Source organism: Wyeomyia smithii, chromosome 2 (assembly GCF_029784165.1).
Source record: "Wyeomyia smithii strain HCP4-BCI-WySm-NY-G18 chromosome 2, ASM2978416v1, whole genome shotgun sequence".
Classification (NCBI taxonomy): domain Eukaryota; kingdom Metazoa; phylum Arthropoda; class Insecta; order Diptera; family Culicidae; genus Wyeomyia; species Wyeomyia smithii.
The window spans coordinates 68,406,442-68,420,109 of record NC_073695.1 but is presented as its reverse complement, the minus strand read 5'-3'; the positions used below and the strand labels follow the sequence as shown (position 1 = coordinate 68,420,109).

Here is a 13,668-nt window from a genome sequence, read left to right as displayed (position 1 = left end):
ATGCCATCTTTTACCTAACACTTAAAAACAACTTTTATAACAGAAAATATGGTGGCCTTGGATTAGAAATGGCATCTGGAGTCAATTTTTGGCTTCCGCGCATCTTCTCGAATTCGGCAATTTTGGACTGTTTTCCAGAAAGCAGAACTCTCCTGCTTGGATTTCAAAATAGCACGTGGAGCCAATTTCTGTCCTCTGGGTCATCTCGATTATCTTAACTGTTTTCTATAAAAAATTGGTTGGAATATGTGTTGAATTTGTTTGGAAAAACCCCCACCTCCACCCAGAGTAAGGAGGGGTGTTTTCCAGAAACCGGAAGTCACCATTTTAAAATTCAAAATGCTGTCTGGGGTCGATGATTGGCTTTTGCGCATCATCTCGATCATTTTTAGCTGTTTTCCGGAAAAATTGGTTGAAACATGTGTTTTAATTTGTGTGGAAACCCCTATCTACATTCAAGAATAAGAAGGGGTGTCAAATCGTCATGCAAACATTTCTTGTACTCTAAAATTCTCACATTCCAAATTTAGTTCCATTTGCTTGATTAGTTCTAGAGTTAAGTAGAATTTTGTGTTTCATTAGTATGGGAGTTCTTTCTTTCAAAAGAGGGAGGGGTATCAAACTACAATAAAAACATGTCTTGCCCCCTAATACCTCCTCATGTCAAATTTGGTTCCATTTGCCTAATTTTTTCTCAAGTTATACAGGGATGTGTGTTTCATATGTATTGGACACCTCCTTTCCAGTAGAAGGAGGGGTGTTGAACCACCATAGAAATATGTTTTGCTTCCAAAAATCTCCACATGCCGAAATGGGTTTCATTTGCTTGATTATTTCTTGAGTTATGCTTGAGTAAATTTATGTTTCACTTGTAAGGGAACTCTCCTTTCCTGAGAAGGGAGGGATCTCAATTTAACATAATAACCTTTTCCGGTCCTAAAAACCACTACATACAAATTTTCACGCTGATCCGCTGATCCGTTCTCGAGTTCAGTCGTGACATACGGACAGAAGCTCATTTTGATTTATATAAATTAACTAATAGATCAATGTGAACGGTCTGGTAAACATTGACACGCAAGTTCCACGACTTATGCTTGCTTCCGTTTGCTTCATAGCGATAAATTAATTCAAGCTCGTCTCGTTAGTATTTCATCAGTTGCACAATTTGCTGGATGCAGTGCTTGAAGCTAATTAAAAAATTTACCCAGTCATCCATCCAGGTAATGTCAACTTTCTGACTATGGCAATCAGAGATAAATAGCACAGCGCCCAAGGTTAAAAACGAGTAAAGAAAAAGCCACGCTGGAATGTAAAAAGACACCTGGAAATGCTGTGAAAACTCGTTGACATCGTTTAAAATAGTTTCTCCTGCAAACTTCGTCTTCCTGAGCTGTGGAAGGAACATTCCGACCATCGCATCCAAGCTGGGAGCTGCGAGTGATCCAAAGTAGTGCAGTCACTAGGCCAGCAGTTGCAGAAAAGCGTAAATTTAATGGAATACCAAGTGTTAGGTGGGAACCGAGCGGGATAAGGAATGCAGAGCACAGTCAAGTGTAGTATCTTGAGCAAGAATTTATGTTTGCACTGTCCGGTGTCTTTTAGCAAAAATGCAAAAGTTTTGCTACTTGAAACTACTTAGGGACGGTTGCCGTTCATTTATCATGAAAGTTAGTTACATAGACAATGCTTCGGATAGTGACAGCACGGAAGAACCGTAGACAAAGGCGAAAACAATTTGTGCGATAGCGTCATATTCAAATAACTCGCTAGCTTGGGTGCGATATTGTTCGTTACGAGATTCGGGGCAAGTCAAATGACGATAGTAATGAAAGTAGCGACGGGTTTGTCGGAATTCATTATACTGATATGTTTTTTGTTTCGTGAGAAAATCCGGCAAAGCAACAAACTAACCATGCGCTTCCTTTTGTTTGAAAATGAAGGCGCCTAATTTTGCCTGAATTGAACGATGAAAAATGATGGTAAAGCAGATTTGAGCGAGAAGCTTACAGTGAGGATCTGAAAACTAGTTCATCGCTAGCTAGCCACAACTAACCAATACCAGTGCTCAGTATAATCCAAAATTCATAACTTGATGCTAAGCTCTGCAAATGCGCCGAAAATAATACCCATCGTCCTGGCCGTCTTCCATCTTCCGGGTGGGAAATTACTCCCCGCAGCAAAATTTCGCTACACCCAACAGCCAATTGGACCGAGCGGAAATTGGACGACAACGACAGTGGCGGACGGAAGCACGCCAAATGTGTAATATGCCACAAAACCACACGCTCTGAGTAGCACTCGACGAGACTGCAAATAAAGCAGAAGCTCGAGAAAAGCCGCTTGTTACAGGACTGGCTGGCTGTCCGACGGATGAGTTGCCTGACGAGCAGCCCAGCCGGTCAGCGGAAGTAGCGTGACGATCAACTAATTTATTTTCATCCAACAGAAGTAGACACGAGCTGTACGAGAGTATATAAGTCATGCTTAGCGAGCAAAATTAAGACCTACCCCAGGAGACTGAGCCTGCGAGTGGTTGCAAAATTGGTTGAGAATTACTGTTTCAGTCTTTATTTGTTTGCTTCTGTCGGCTATCGGGCCGGGTGATAAGGACGGCAGCTAGTAGGAGTGAAATATCCGAGTGATAATTGATTTCTTGTGTACCGAACAAATATTTATAATCAATTCGATTCGCTGCGAAATTTGCGGTGGTGCCAGCAGCAGATTTTGCTTCTACCGGTGATACTTTCTATTTACCAACAAGCACCGCTATTGATTCAGATCGGAGGGATAGATTGAGCCATTCTTCGAATGTTAATTCTCCGCGCCTCAGATTGATTTCAGAAATCGGTGCTGTTTTGATTTATTTATCTCGATCGTAATTAATAATTGCGAGCATTGCGTTGATGCACAAAGACTAATTTAAAGAGTAGAAAAAAAAACTAATTTTGGTTCCTGCGCCTAAGCATTTCTAGGTAAAATAACCTGAAATGTTGCAAAACTTTCACGATTTGATTGAAATGAGGCCCACGCGGCTTAGAAAACTGAGTAAGGATTTTATGAAACATTTTATCTTCTCGTAATAGTTCCGCCCATTTTATGCAATTACTTCGTGTATCAGAAAATGCTGATTGGACAGAGTGAAGGCATAAAATAATAATGGAAAAATAAATACTGATTAGTCAGTTGCTTTTTGGAATAATAAAAAAAATTGCTACAAATGCATGACCAAAATAACTCGGAATTTTCGACGACAACCGAGAATGGAGATTTTTGCTTCGTTCGGAGATTTGTGAATTGTACCAAAATTTCATAAGTTTTTGGTAATTTATGTAAGTTTGAAAAAAAAAAATCAAATAGAACCACCAAAACTGTAGACTGCGGTAAGCTCCGTATGTTATTATTGCACCTCATAGTATCGTTTGAAAACTGTTTTTGTGGGTGGATCGGAAATATCGCTATAGAGTAAGGGAGGGTATTTTCAGCAGTCATTGAAATAGAATCTCAGGGATTAGAAACAACCTACGAAACTAATTTTTGGCAATATGGTACATTAAGATGAGAAAAAGCGTCATGCAAAATATTAGTATTAAATCACTGCCGAAAATATCATCCCTTACCCTATAACATCTTACGCTTGGTGATTCTAATCTAGAGGAAGGCCAGCGTTGCTGGTTTGCTTTCAGTGTGTGGGCCTCAAAAAAAAACTTATTTTTCCCTCGCCAGGCCTTAAAACCCAGTTTCTATTGCGGCCTTATAGAGGGACCAAACGCAATTTGTATCTTCGGTGCCATCCACTTTGACATCTGCTCCGAGTACAACACAGCAATGCCACACCAACCCGCGAGTGTTTCGAATCGAACATAGTGAAAAAATAATGCACTATGCAAACCTTCGTCTGGCTTGGCAAAAGGCGGACGTCCCTGAGAGACGATGAAACCCGATTTATGGTCCACATCGGAGCACACCCATAAACCATCACGATAGTGAAAAAATATGCAAATCCTACGGGGCAGAGGTAGTGATCGTCATCGGAATGAAACTATAACTTCGGGTTCCGGTGCATTTTAGTCAAAAGCAAAAGAAAAGAGCTTGTGGATGTCGGTTTTAGTTCGGTTCTAAACTGCTCCGTTCCGGATCCGTTTCGTACTCCTGGAAAGTACGGGTGTTCAATATGATAAACACATGAATGGCAATTTGGAGTACCAACCGCCCATAATTTGCTGCAATTTTAGTATGATTTTCATCACGTAAAAGAACAACTAATTTCAAACCATTTTTTTTTGGAAATTTCATGTCAGTTACTTTCCTCTTGATATTAATTACCTAGTTTGGATGGAATCAAAATATTTTGGTCGGAATATCGCAAGCGGTACTTCTTTGTAAGACAAAAGGCAGTGGTCTTTACCAGCCGAAATTCAACCGAAAGTGTTTAATTTGAATGATTTCTAGAACTATTTCACTTGAAACTACTCTTATCTTTTAAGGAAGTTTATGCTAATGAAAACTCTTACCTAATCAATTCGTATTATCATTAAGGGGTTATATACCTTTTTAGTTTTCAAAAAACCGAAAAAAAATTATTGTATTATCTTCAAATACAACATCTTGAGAACATTTTCACAAATTTTCATAGAGATCTGAGTAATAGGAAGAAAGTTAGAGCGATTTGCAGCGCGCCTCGCCACGGCCGCATAAGCTAAACTTGAAACTTTACACGCGATTATCTCGGAATAGTGATTTCCGAAAAATGACTTTGCCGTGATCCTGATTGCGGGAAAACTACTGAACCGATTTCCTTCATCTTTTTTTTTAAATTTTCGTTATTTAATTCGCCGGTCTTTGAACGATCGCTTTTCGAAACATACAGTTACATTTTGCCACAAAAAAAATTTTAATGCAATTTTTAGCGCTCAAAACGTGCATTTTTTGGGAAAAATGTTCCCATTTGCACTGAAAACAAAATACTCATAAAAGCGATCGTTCAAGGACCCGGCACACTTCTAAACTAATGAAATAATATGGGGTTTTTGATTTCAGTTGACCCGCTGAGACTCTATCAGGATCACCGCAAGCCTCTGCAAAAAAATAGCGTTTCGGGGAAACGGCCATTACTCCAATAATAATTGGTATATCTCAAAATCAAACGTATTTTGTTGTTGCTGATAAACTGTACTTTCAGAAAAATACCCCTTTGATGCAATGAAAATGGTGCTATGCACTTAAAAATAGATTCAAACTTCCCTCATTTTTCTCGACCAAAAAGGTATATAACCCCTTAAGAGAGCTAATCAGAAAACGGATCAATTCTCTGGAAATCGATACCATAAAATATCAAAGCTCCAATTTCTTGATACTCACTGATTTGACCTGACCTTGTTGGTTGTTTACCTGATTTTCATTTTCATTTGCAAGTGGAAATAACAGTGCTCACGATTTTGAAAGTATTTAGCAGGAATGATTAAAAACTTTCAACAAATGGAGTTTTTTACTTGGAATCAGTGATTTACGCGTTCAGTTTTACTGCGTTTTTACGCGCCACGTATCGCTCACAAAAAAAGCGACCCCAGTGTTTTCGTTTTCAATTATCATTTTTGGTTGTAAAATAGGCAATGTATGGAATTTTTCGAGGAAGCGAAAAATGAACAAGGGCTGAGGGTGTGATTTAGACTTAGAAAAAATTTCCCTCGTTCAAACTTTGAAAATTCCTAGAATGAGCGAAAGTTACAATTGAAGACCCACAACAAAAAATAGATCACTTCTCAGATGTAGCATCATGAAAAAATAAGAAACAGTTTAAAAATAATTGTGGTATGAAAGCCAAAAATTACGTTTTCCTTAAACAAATATAGCTCAACCAAATATCAGCAATAGAGTAGTAAGGGGTAGAAGTACGCACATACAGTCGAATCCTTTTATAACGACATCACAAGGGACTGTCGTTATAGCGAAATGTCGCAACAGTACGAAGAATTTTTGTATTTGTAGAACAGAAGGTACCGTTGAGAATGTCGTTATAGATTTAGCAATTTCGTTATAGAGAGATTCGACAGTACTATTGTCGCAATAAAGAATGACAAGTGTGAGTTTTGATATACCATTATAGAGTAAGGACGTAATAGCGAAATGTCACAATAAAACGAAGAATTTTAGTATAAAAAAAGGCCCCTTACCTTTGAGAATTTCGCTATAGCGAGATTTGTCGTTAAAAAAAAAATTTCGTTTTAGAGGGATTCAACTGTAATTATCTTCGCAACAGAGCTATTGCAAATACTACAAGGTATACAGCCCTAGGGTTGTATGAAATGGTGACGTGAGACTACAGGGTGACAAAAAAGTCCGGTCACACAGGAAAATCTCAATATTTCAAAGAATAAGAAGAAAATCTGAATCTGGCTTTCATAGCCTTATTCAGTAACTCATAAAGATACTTCACAGACGATATCTCGGAATTATACCACCTTTCTCTGATCGAACCAGTTTCAGACGTCTCGGAAAGCCGTCGCAAGTGGCGCGCACGTGCTCAATCGGCATCTCGTCCTAAATTTTCGTGATAACTCGCTTGAATTGCTCCAAATTTGTTATTTTATAGTCGTTCAGCTTCGACATCATGTATCCCCACACGAAATAACCCAGTGGATTCAGATCCGGAGACGGCGGAGGCCATTCATTCTTCGAAATGAAATCGGTCAAGTTTTCCTCACACCACGCCTGAACAACCTTTGCGAGGCGCCATCTTGCTGGAAGCAGTAGTAATCGTCTTCAAACAAAAGTTCAGCTTGAGGCAAAACAATTTTATTCAAAACCGTGTCCAGGTAGTACGCTGCGTTGATTTTGACCCCTTTATCGATATAAATAAGAGGCAGTTTACCTCTCTTACAAATGGCTCCCCAAACCATCACTGACGTCTTATTTATGAACCGGGAAACGTTCACCTTGTCCGCAGGAGCTTGCTGGAGGCTCACACTCTAAACTCGATCATTTTGTCGATTGACTGTTTGCTTCAAAACGAACAGCTTCTCGTCCGAAAAAATAATCTCGTCATCTGCGCGCCAACCGAGCAACTCCCCCTCTTGTCCTTTGTAGCTTTGGTAACCCCATGAACCACCTGTTTTAGGTACGGTGTAAGTTTTAAATCTTTGCGCAGAAGCAGGCGGATTGATTCCCGGTTCATTTTAAGGTTCCTGGCCAGCTTCCGTGCACATTGGGCGAGAATCCGGCGAATCCGGTCTCGTATAATCTTTTTTAGCCTTGGAGTTCTCACAGACCTTGGTCGTCCAGATCGTGCCTTGTCCTCGGTGCCTCTGGTCTCTAGGTACCGATTTATGGTCCGGTACACGAATTTCCGGTTGATTCCGAGCGGTTTTAGGTGCTTGAATATGTGTCCGGGTTTGTACCCTTTCACATATTCAGCGATAACAGCTGCTCTTAACTCTGCCATGGCTCACAACTCAATGTAAATAAACTGCACAGAAACGAAACTCTGCCACTTTGGGCAGCAAAGTTAACCCTGTTGACATATAGATGGCACCAGAGAGATGCAACGTGAAATACTACAAGGGTTGCATGAAATGGTGACGTGGGACTAAACACTGTAATTAGGGGATTTTTTGTTACGAAATATACAGAGTCTGCAGACAGAATCAATGTGTTTTCTCAGCGATTGTACGTATTTTTATTTTCAGCCTCCCCTGGAAATCAATTGTTGAAATATATTCAACAACACTCGAAAGAACATCGTTTATATTTGGCGATATTATGCCTGTAGTAGATTGGTTAATGACTGGACCAAAGGCGCATAACAGTTCCCACTAGTGAACCTCAGCCTTCCAGCTACCGTACCCCTACCCCTACTTTCTCGTGATACCATCTGATGTGCGAGTAACCAGTGGAAAGATCGGGTAACCAACCCTGGTGAGACTGCTGGTCGCATGCTGGCAGGGGGCGGGGCTTCCTTCCTCGGAAGGGAGTTTCCTGGGATCGACACCAACAGAAGCGTTCCAAGTAACGCAGTGTCCTTCTCAAGTCCTGGTAGTGCCCGGGACTCTAAGCAATGGCCCTCCTGCGACATAGTGGGGTTGGTCGCTGGCCTTGCAAGCCCGCACCATTAAATAACAACAGCAACGAACGCAATAACGTTAAGTACGGACCGGAACATTCGGCTAGGACGTAGGCAACGAAAACGGACTAACGATTGGATTCTCGGAACATGGAACTGCCGATCTCTCAACTTCCTAGAAAGTACCCGCGTGCTTTCCGAGGAATGGAAGACCCGCAAGTTCAATATCGTAGCGCTGCAGGAGGTATGCTGGAAGGGGACGATGGTGCGTACGTACAGGGATGGTCACACCATCTACCAGAGTTGTGGAAGCACACATGAGCTTGGAACAGCTTTTATAGTGATGGGAGAGATGCAGAAGCGGGTGATCGGGTGGTGGCCAATCAGCCTTAGAATGTGCAGGTTGAGGATCAAAGGCCGTTTCTTCAACATTAGTATTATCAGCGTGCATAGCCCACACCTCGGAAGTACCGATGACGACAAGGACGAACTACGCGCAGTTGGAGAGTGAATATGACCGATGCCCAAAACATGATGTCAAGATCATCATCGGGGATTACAGTGCTCAGGTTGGCCAGGAGGAGGAGTACAGACCGGTGATTGGACGATTCAGTGCGCACCAGCTTACGAATGAAAATGGCCTCAGACTAATCGACTTTGCCACCTCCAAGAACATGGCCATACGTAGCACCTTCTTCCAGCATAGCTTCCACCATAGACTCACCTGGAGATAACCGGATAGAACAGAAACACAAATCGACCACGTTTTGATAGATGGTCGGCACTTCTCGGACATTATCGATTTCAGATCACATCGAGGCGCTAAAATCGATTCGGATCACTACCTAGTGATGGTTAAGATACGCCAAAAACTATCCGTTGTGAATAACATACGGTACCGTCGCCCGCCACGGTATAATCTCGCGCGACTGAAGCAACACGACATCGCAACACAGTACGCGTCATCGCTCGAAGCTGCACTGCCAGAAGAGGGAGAGCTTGAAGAAGCCCCTCTAGGGGATCGCTGGAATGCCGTGAAAACAGCTATCAGCAGTGCTGCGGAGTAAGTCCTGGGACACGTGCAACCGAATCGACGTAACGAGTGGTTTGACGAAGAATGTCTGCAGATTTTGGACGAGAAGAACGCAGCGCGGTCAACAATGCTGCGTAGAGCCACCCGTCAGAATGTGGAGCGATATAGACTGAAACGGAGGCAGCAAGTCCAACTCTTCAAGGAGAAAAGCGTCGCCAGGAAGAGGAGGAATGTAAGGAACTCGAGCAGGTGCACCGCACACACGAAACACGAAAGTTCTACCAAAAACTCAACAGACCCCGTTTGTCCCACGAGCCGAAATGTGTAGTGATAAGAATGAAGGCATTTTGACGGATGATCGTGAGGTGATCGAAAGGTGGAAGCAGCACTACGATGAACACCTAAATGGCGTGCAGGAGACCACAACAGGAGCGGAGAAGACGTGGTCGGTGCAACGAACGACGAAGATGTGCCACCCCCAACAATAAGAGAAGTTAAGGATGCGATCCGGCAGCTCAAGAACAACAAAGCGGCCGGAAAAGACGGGAGCTGAGCTTATAAGATGAGCCCCGACAAACTGGCTAACTCGCTGCATCGCCTGATCGTCGAGATCTGGGAAACAGCACAGCTACCGGAGGAGTGGGAAGAAGAGGTTATCTGTCCCATATACAAAAGGGCGACAAACTAGACTGCGAGAACTATCGAGCGATCACAGTCCTGAATGCCGCCTACAAAGTGTTCTCCCATGTCATCTTCCAACGCCTGTCACCATTAGCCAGCAGGTTTGTAGGAAGCTACCAGGCCGGCTTCATGGACTACGTCTTCTACGACTGTCCAAATCCTAACACTGCAGCAGATCCTCCAAAAGTGCCGTGAGTTTAGAGTCCCTACACACCATCTTTTCGTCGATTTTAAAGTCGCGTACGATACAATAAACCGACAAGAGCTATGGAAAATTCTTGACGAGAACGGCTTCCCGGGGAAGCTGATAAGACTGATTAAGGCTACGATGGAGGATGTGAAGTGTTGTGTGAGAATTTCGGGTGGAACGTCAGACTCATTCGAGTCTCACAGGGGGCTCCGACAAGGTGATGGTCTCTCCTGCTTATTGTTTAACGTCGCGCTAGAGGTTGTTATGAGACGAGCGGGGTTTGACATGCGGGGCACGATTTTCAACAGATCAGGTCAATTTATTTGCTTTGCGGATGACGTGGATATTGTCGGCAGAAAATTTGAGACGGTGGCAGACCAGTATATGAGAAGTATATGCTTGCAAGTGGGTCCGAGCACGACAGGGCACGCCTAGGCAATACGGTAACAATCGACGGGGATGAGTTCGAGGTGGTCGACGAGTTTGTGTACCTCGGCTCTCTGGTAACTGAGAGCAACGATACCAGCCGGGAGATAAGGAGACGTATTATCAGTGGAAGTCGTGCCTACTATTGGCTCCATAAAAAACTACGGTCGCAAAATCTGAGTCTTCGCACCAAGTGTATCCTGTACAAAACGCTAATAAGACCGGTCATTCTCTACGGGCATGAGACGTGGACAATGCTCGAGGAGGACGTGCGAGCACTCGGAGTTTTTGAACGTCGGGTGCTAAGAACCATCTTTGGCGGTGTGCAGGAGAACGGAGTGTGGAGGCGTAGGATGAACCACGAGCTCGTGCGCCTCTACGGTGAACCCAGTATTCAGAAAGTGGCTAAAGCTGGAAGGATACGCTGGGCAGGGCATGTAGCTAGTATGCCGGATAGCTACCCTGCAAAATTGGTGTTCGCTTCAAATCCGGCGGGAACGAGAAGGCGAGGGGCGCGACGAGCGAGATGGGTGGACCAGATGGAGCACGATCTGCAAAGTACCGGGTGCCCGCGGAACTGGAGGCAGGTAGCCATGGACCGAGTGGGTTGGCGGAGCCACGTTATGCAGGCCATGTCTTAGGACGTACGGCCATCTAAGTAAGTAAGTAAATAATGCCTGTAGTACTTTTTTGTGCAAACAACATGTATTTGACAAGACACAAGCATGTTGTGCTTGTTGAAGAAGCACCAAGAATTTCTCGTAATGCATCAAAGTCAGAATCAACTCTATATCCTCAAAAATCAAATCCAATAATACTTACGTTATCATAATGAATGATTTCGTTTTATTTAACTTTGATTAAATCAAATCTATAATATGAATCTTACTTTCAAAATAATATGGAAGCCCTTACAAAGGTTCATTAATTGGCAAACATAAGAAGATATGTTAAACAAAATTATTAACAAGTTCCAGCAAAAAATCGTAGCAATCAACAATTTCATTTTTGTTTTTTGCTTGACATTTTTTTAATTTGCCTACAACTACATTCGCTGTATTACGAAGACAGCCAATATACGTTTATTATGGTAAAGCATATAATAATAATACATCGTTGAACAATTTTGAAATGTAAAAAATGTAAATCTTAGTAAATAGTCAAGTAAATAAAAGAGTATCGCTGCAATCATAGACGACAAGAGACCTGCGGTTCTTTACTCCACTGGAACTGTTGCTTTAACCGGCATGTTTTCTTTCGAGACATCAGTTTTTATTCGGTTCTGAATGCAGGTTTAGAAGTTGTTCAAGAATGGGGATTGTTTCAAACTTTTCGGAAAACTTTTACCTTCGAGACGTCATATCAGTCTAAGCTCATGGAAGCAAAAATAAATTGACCTATTTTTTTTTTGTTTTTAAAGAGGCTTTGCCTAATTTGGCATTCGCCTCTGCATTGACCTATTGGGACGGGGAGACTCTGTCAATTTTTATTTCGATAATTGATACAGAGAATATCACAGGGAACGCGTGGTGTCCATTCATGTCGTCTGTGCTAGGAATGCTCGCATGTGATTGGTTCATTATTCGCGTAAATTTGTCATTGATACTTTTTATCAATTTTACCGCTTAGCAATGAAATAGGATTGACAACTAGCATATTAAAAAAAATTGTTCTACATTTTATCTATCCAACAACATATTGGTTATTGTTATCCATCATGTGGTTATGCTGTTATTAACGTTTGAAATCTGACGCAACATTTGCCAGTTTTATTTCCGATTTTACAGAATGCATCCCAGTAGAGTCAACAAAGACGTAGTCCCACGTCAAAGAAATCTTGGAAACCTAACTGTAAATCAAGATTTGTCCTTCATTTCCTTCAATTTTCACAAGAAACTTTTAAAAAAATGTCAGGTTTTATAAAAATAAAACTTAAAGGTAAAATAAATTCTTTTTTGTATTAATATAAAATTGAGTAATCTTTTTCTAATTTCATAAGTTTAAAGCATTTGGGAAGTTATTTGTTATTGAGTTTTTCAAATGACTATTTGAATTTTTAAAATAATTTGATCACCAATGTCTTGATTTTATTTTAATAACAAGACAATTTTATTTAAACAATATAAAACCATTTTTTATGGTGTATATTATTTTCATGGTAATATTAGTTCCCTACAACGCATTTTCAGACAGTTTTCCTGTACAACCAAAGGTTTCTGAGCTGCGAAATTTTGAATAAAGCCTATAACACACTACTCTAAAAATTTCTTTCACACTCGACAAATACTCAGTTCGCTAAGTCAAATACGTGTGCAAAATTTCATTAAAATCAAAAATGGTCGATATGATTTTTGCGTACTTTCAGATTATTTGGTATGGACTGGATACACTCCATTTTGGAATGATTCAAGCAATTATTTTTACACTGAGAAAATCAAAGAACACAATTACAGTTTACAATTGTAACTATTGTCTACACCTCGAGTTGTTGCAAAATCTTCAAAAAAAAGTGGCTCTAATTCAGTGTCATACTTCAGTGAAAGTACAAATAGGTAATCCAGAATAGTTGTTCACAGCGATTCAATCCTTTACCTTAAAGGCATACCTTCACCTTGGTAATGGCTACTGACCTTGAAATATTTTTTTTAATTAAATTTTGAAAATAACCAACATGAATGTTCACTAAAAAAATTATGACAAATTCTGTCTACTCAATCATAACTGTTTCAAAGTTATTTTCTAGAAGCACCAAGTAATTCGTTACTCTTATTGATGCCATCAAAATTTTCATGTATCTATTATTCTTATTGATTTTTCGTTGTTTTTTTTCTCCACACATTGATACCTACCTAGAAACACCAACTCGAACACCTACCAAACTGACGTACCAATCAACGGAACCACCCACTTTACTCTCGAAAGCCAGGTCATAAGATATTTGACACAGAAAATATCCTCTGAGATTGAACTCATACTAGTCGGAATTGTGGAGGATTACGTAAATATCACAATAACTTAACTTTCAGACTTTTGGTGACAGATCAGAATCAGAAATCATCGAAGCATGGGAGAGGCGTCCAGTCTATACCTCTGTTTTGGTGAGAAGTTTTTTTTTTTTCATTTTTCTTGGTAGCAAAACGAGATTTTTTGCTGCATTCTAGATTATACCAAACAAACATTAAATATTTAAAAAGATTTGTTAGTAAGTTCTTCTGGAAGCTTAAAAATACTTCTCAGTTAGAAATCTGTGCTTAGCAGTGAAAATAGCAGTTGTTGAAA

The 13,668-nt window shown here is 40.9% G+C and overlaps 1 protein-coding gene across 1 annotated transcript in view; it reads right to left on the bottom strand.

Annotated features, from left to right (window-relative positions):
* The window catches only part of LOC129725269 (uncharacterized), a 624,604-nt gene that overhangs the window by 295,643 nt on the left and 315,293 nt on the right, over positions 1–13,668 (bottom strand). The window lies entirely within an intron of this gene.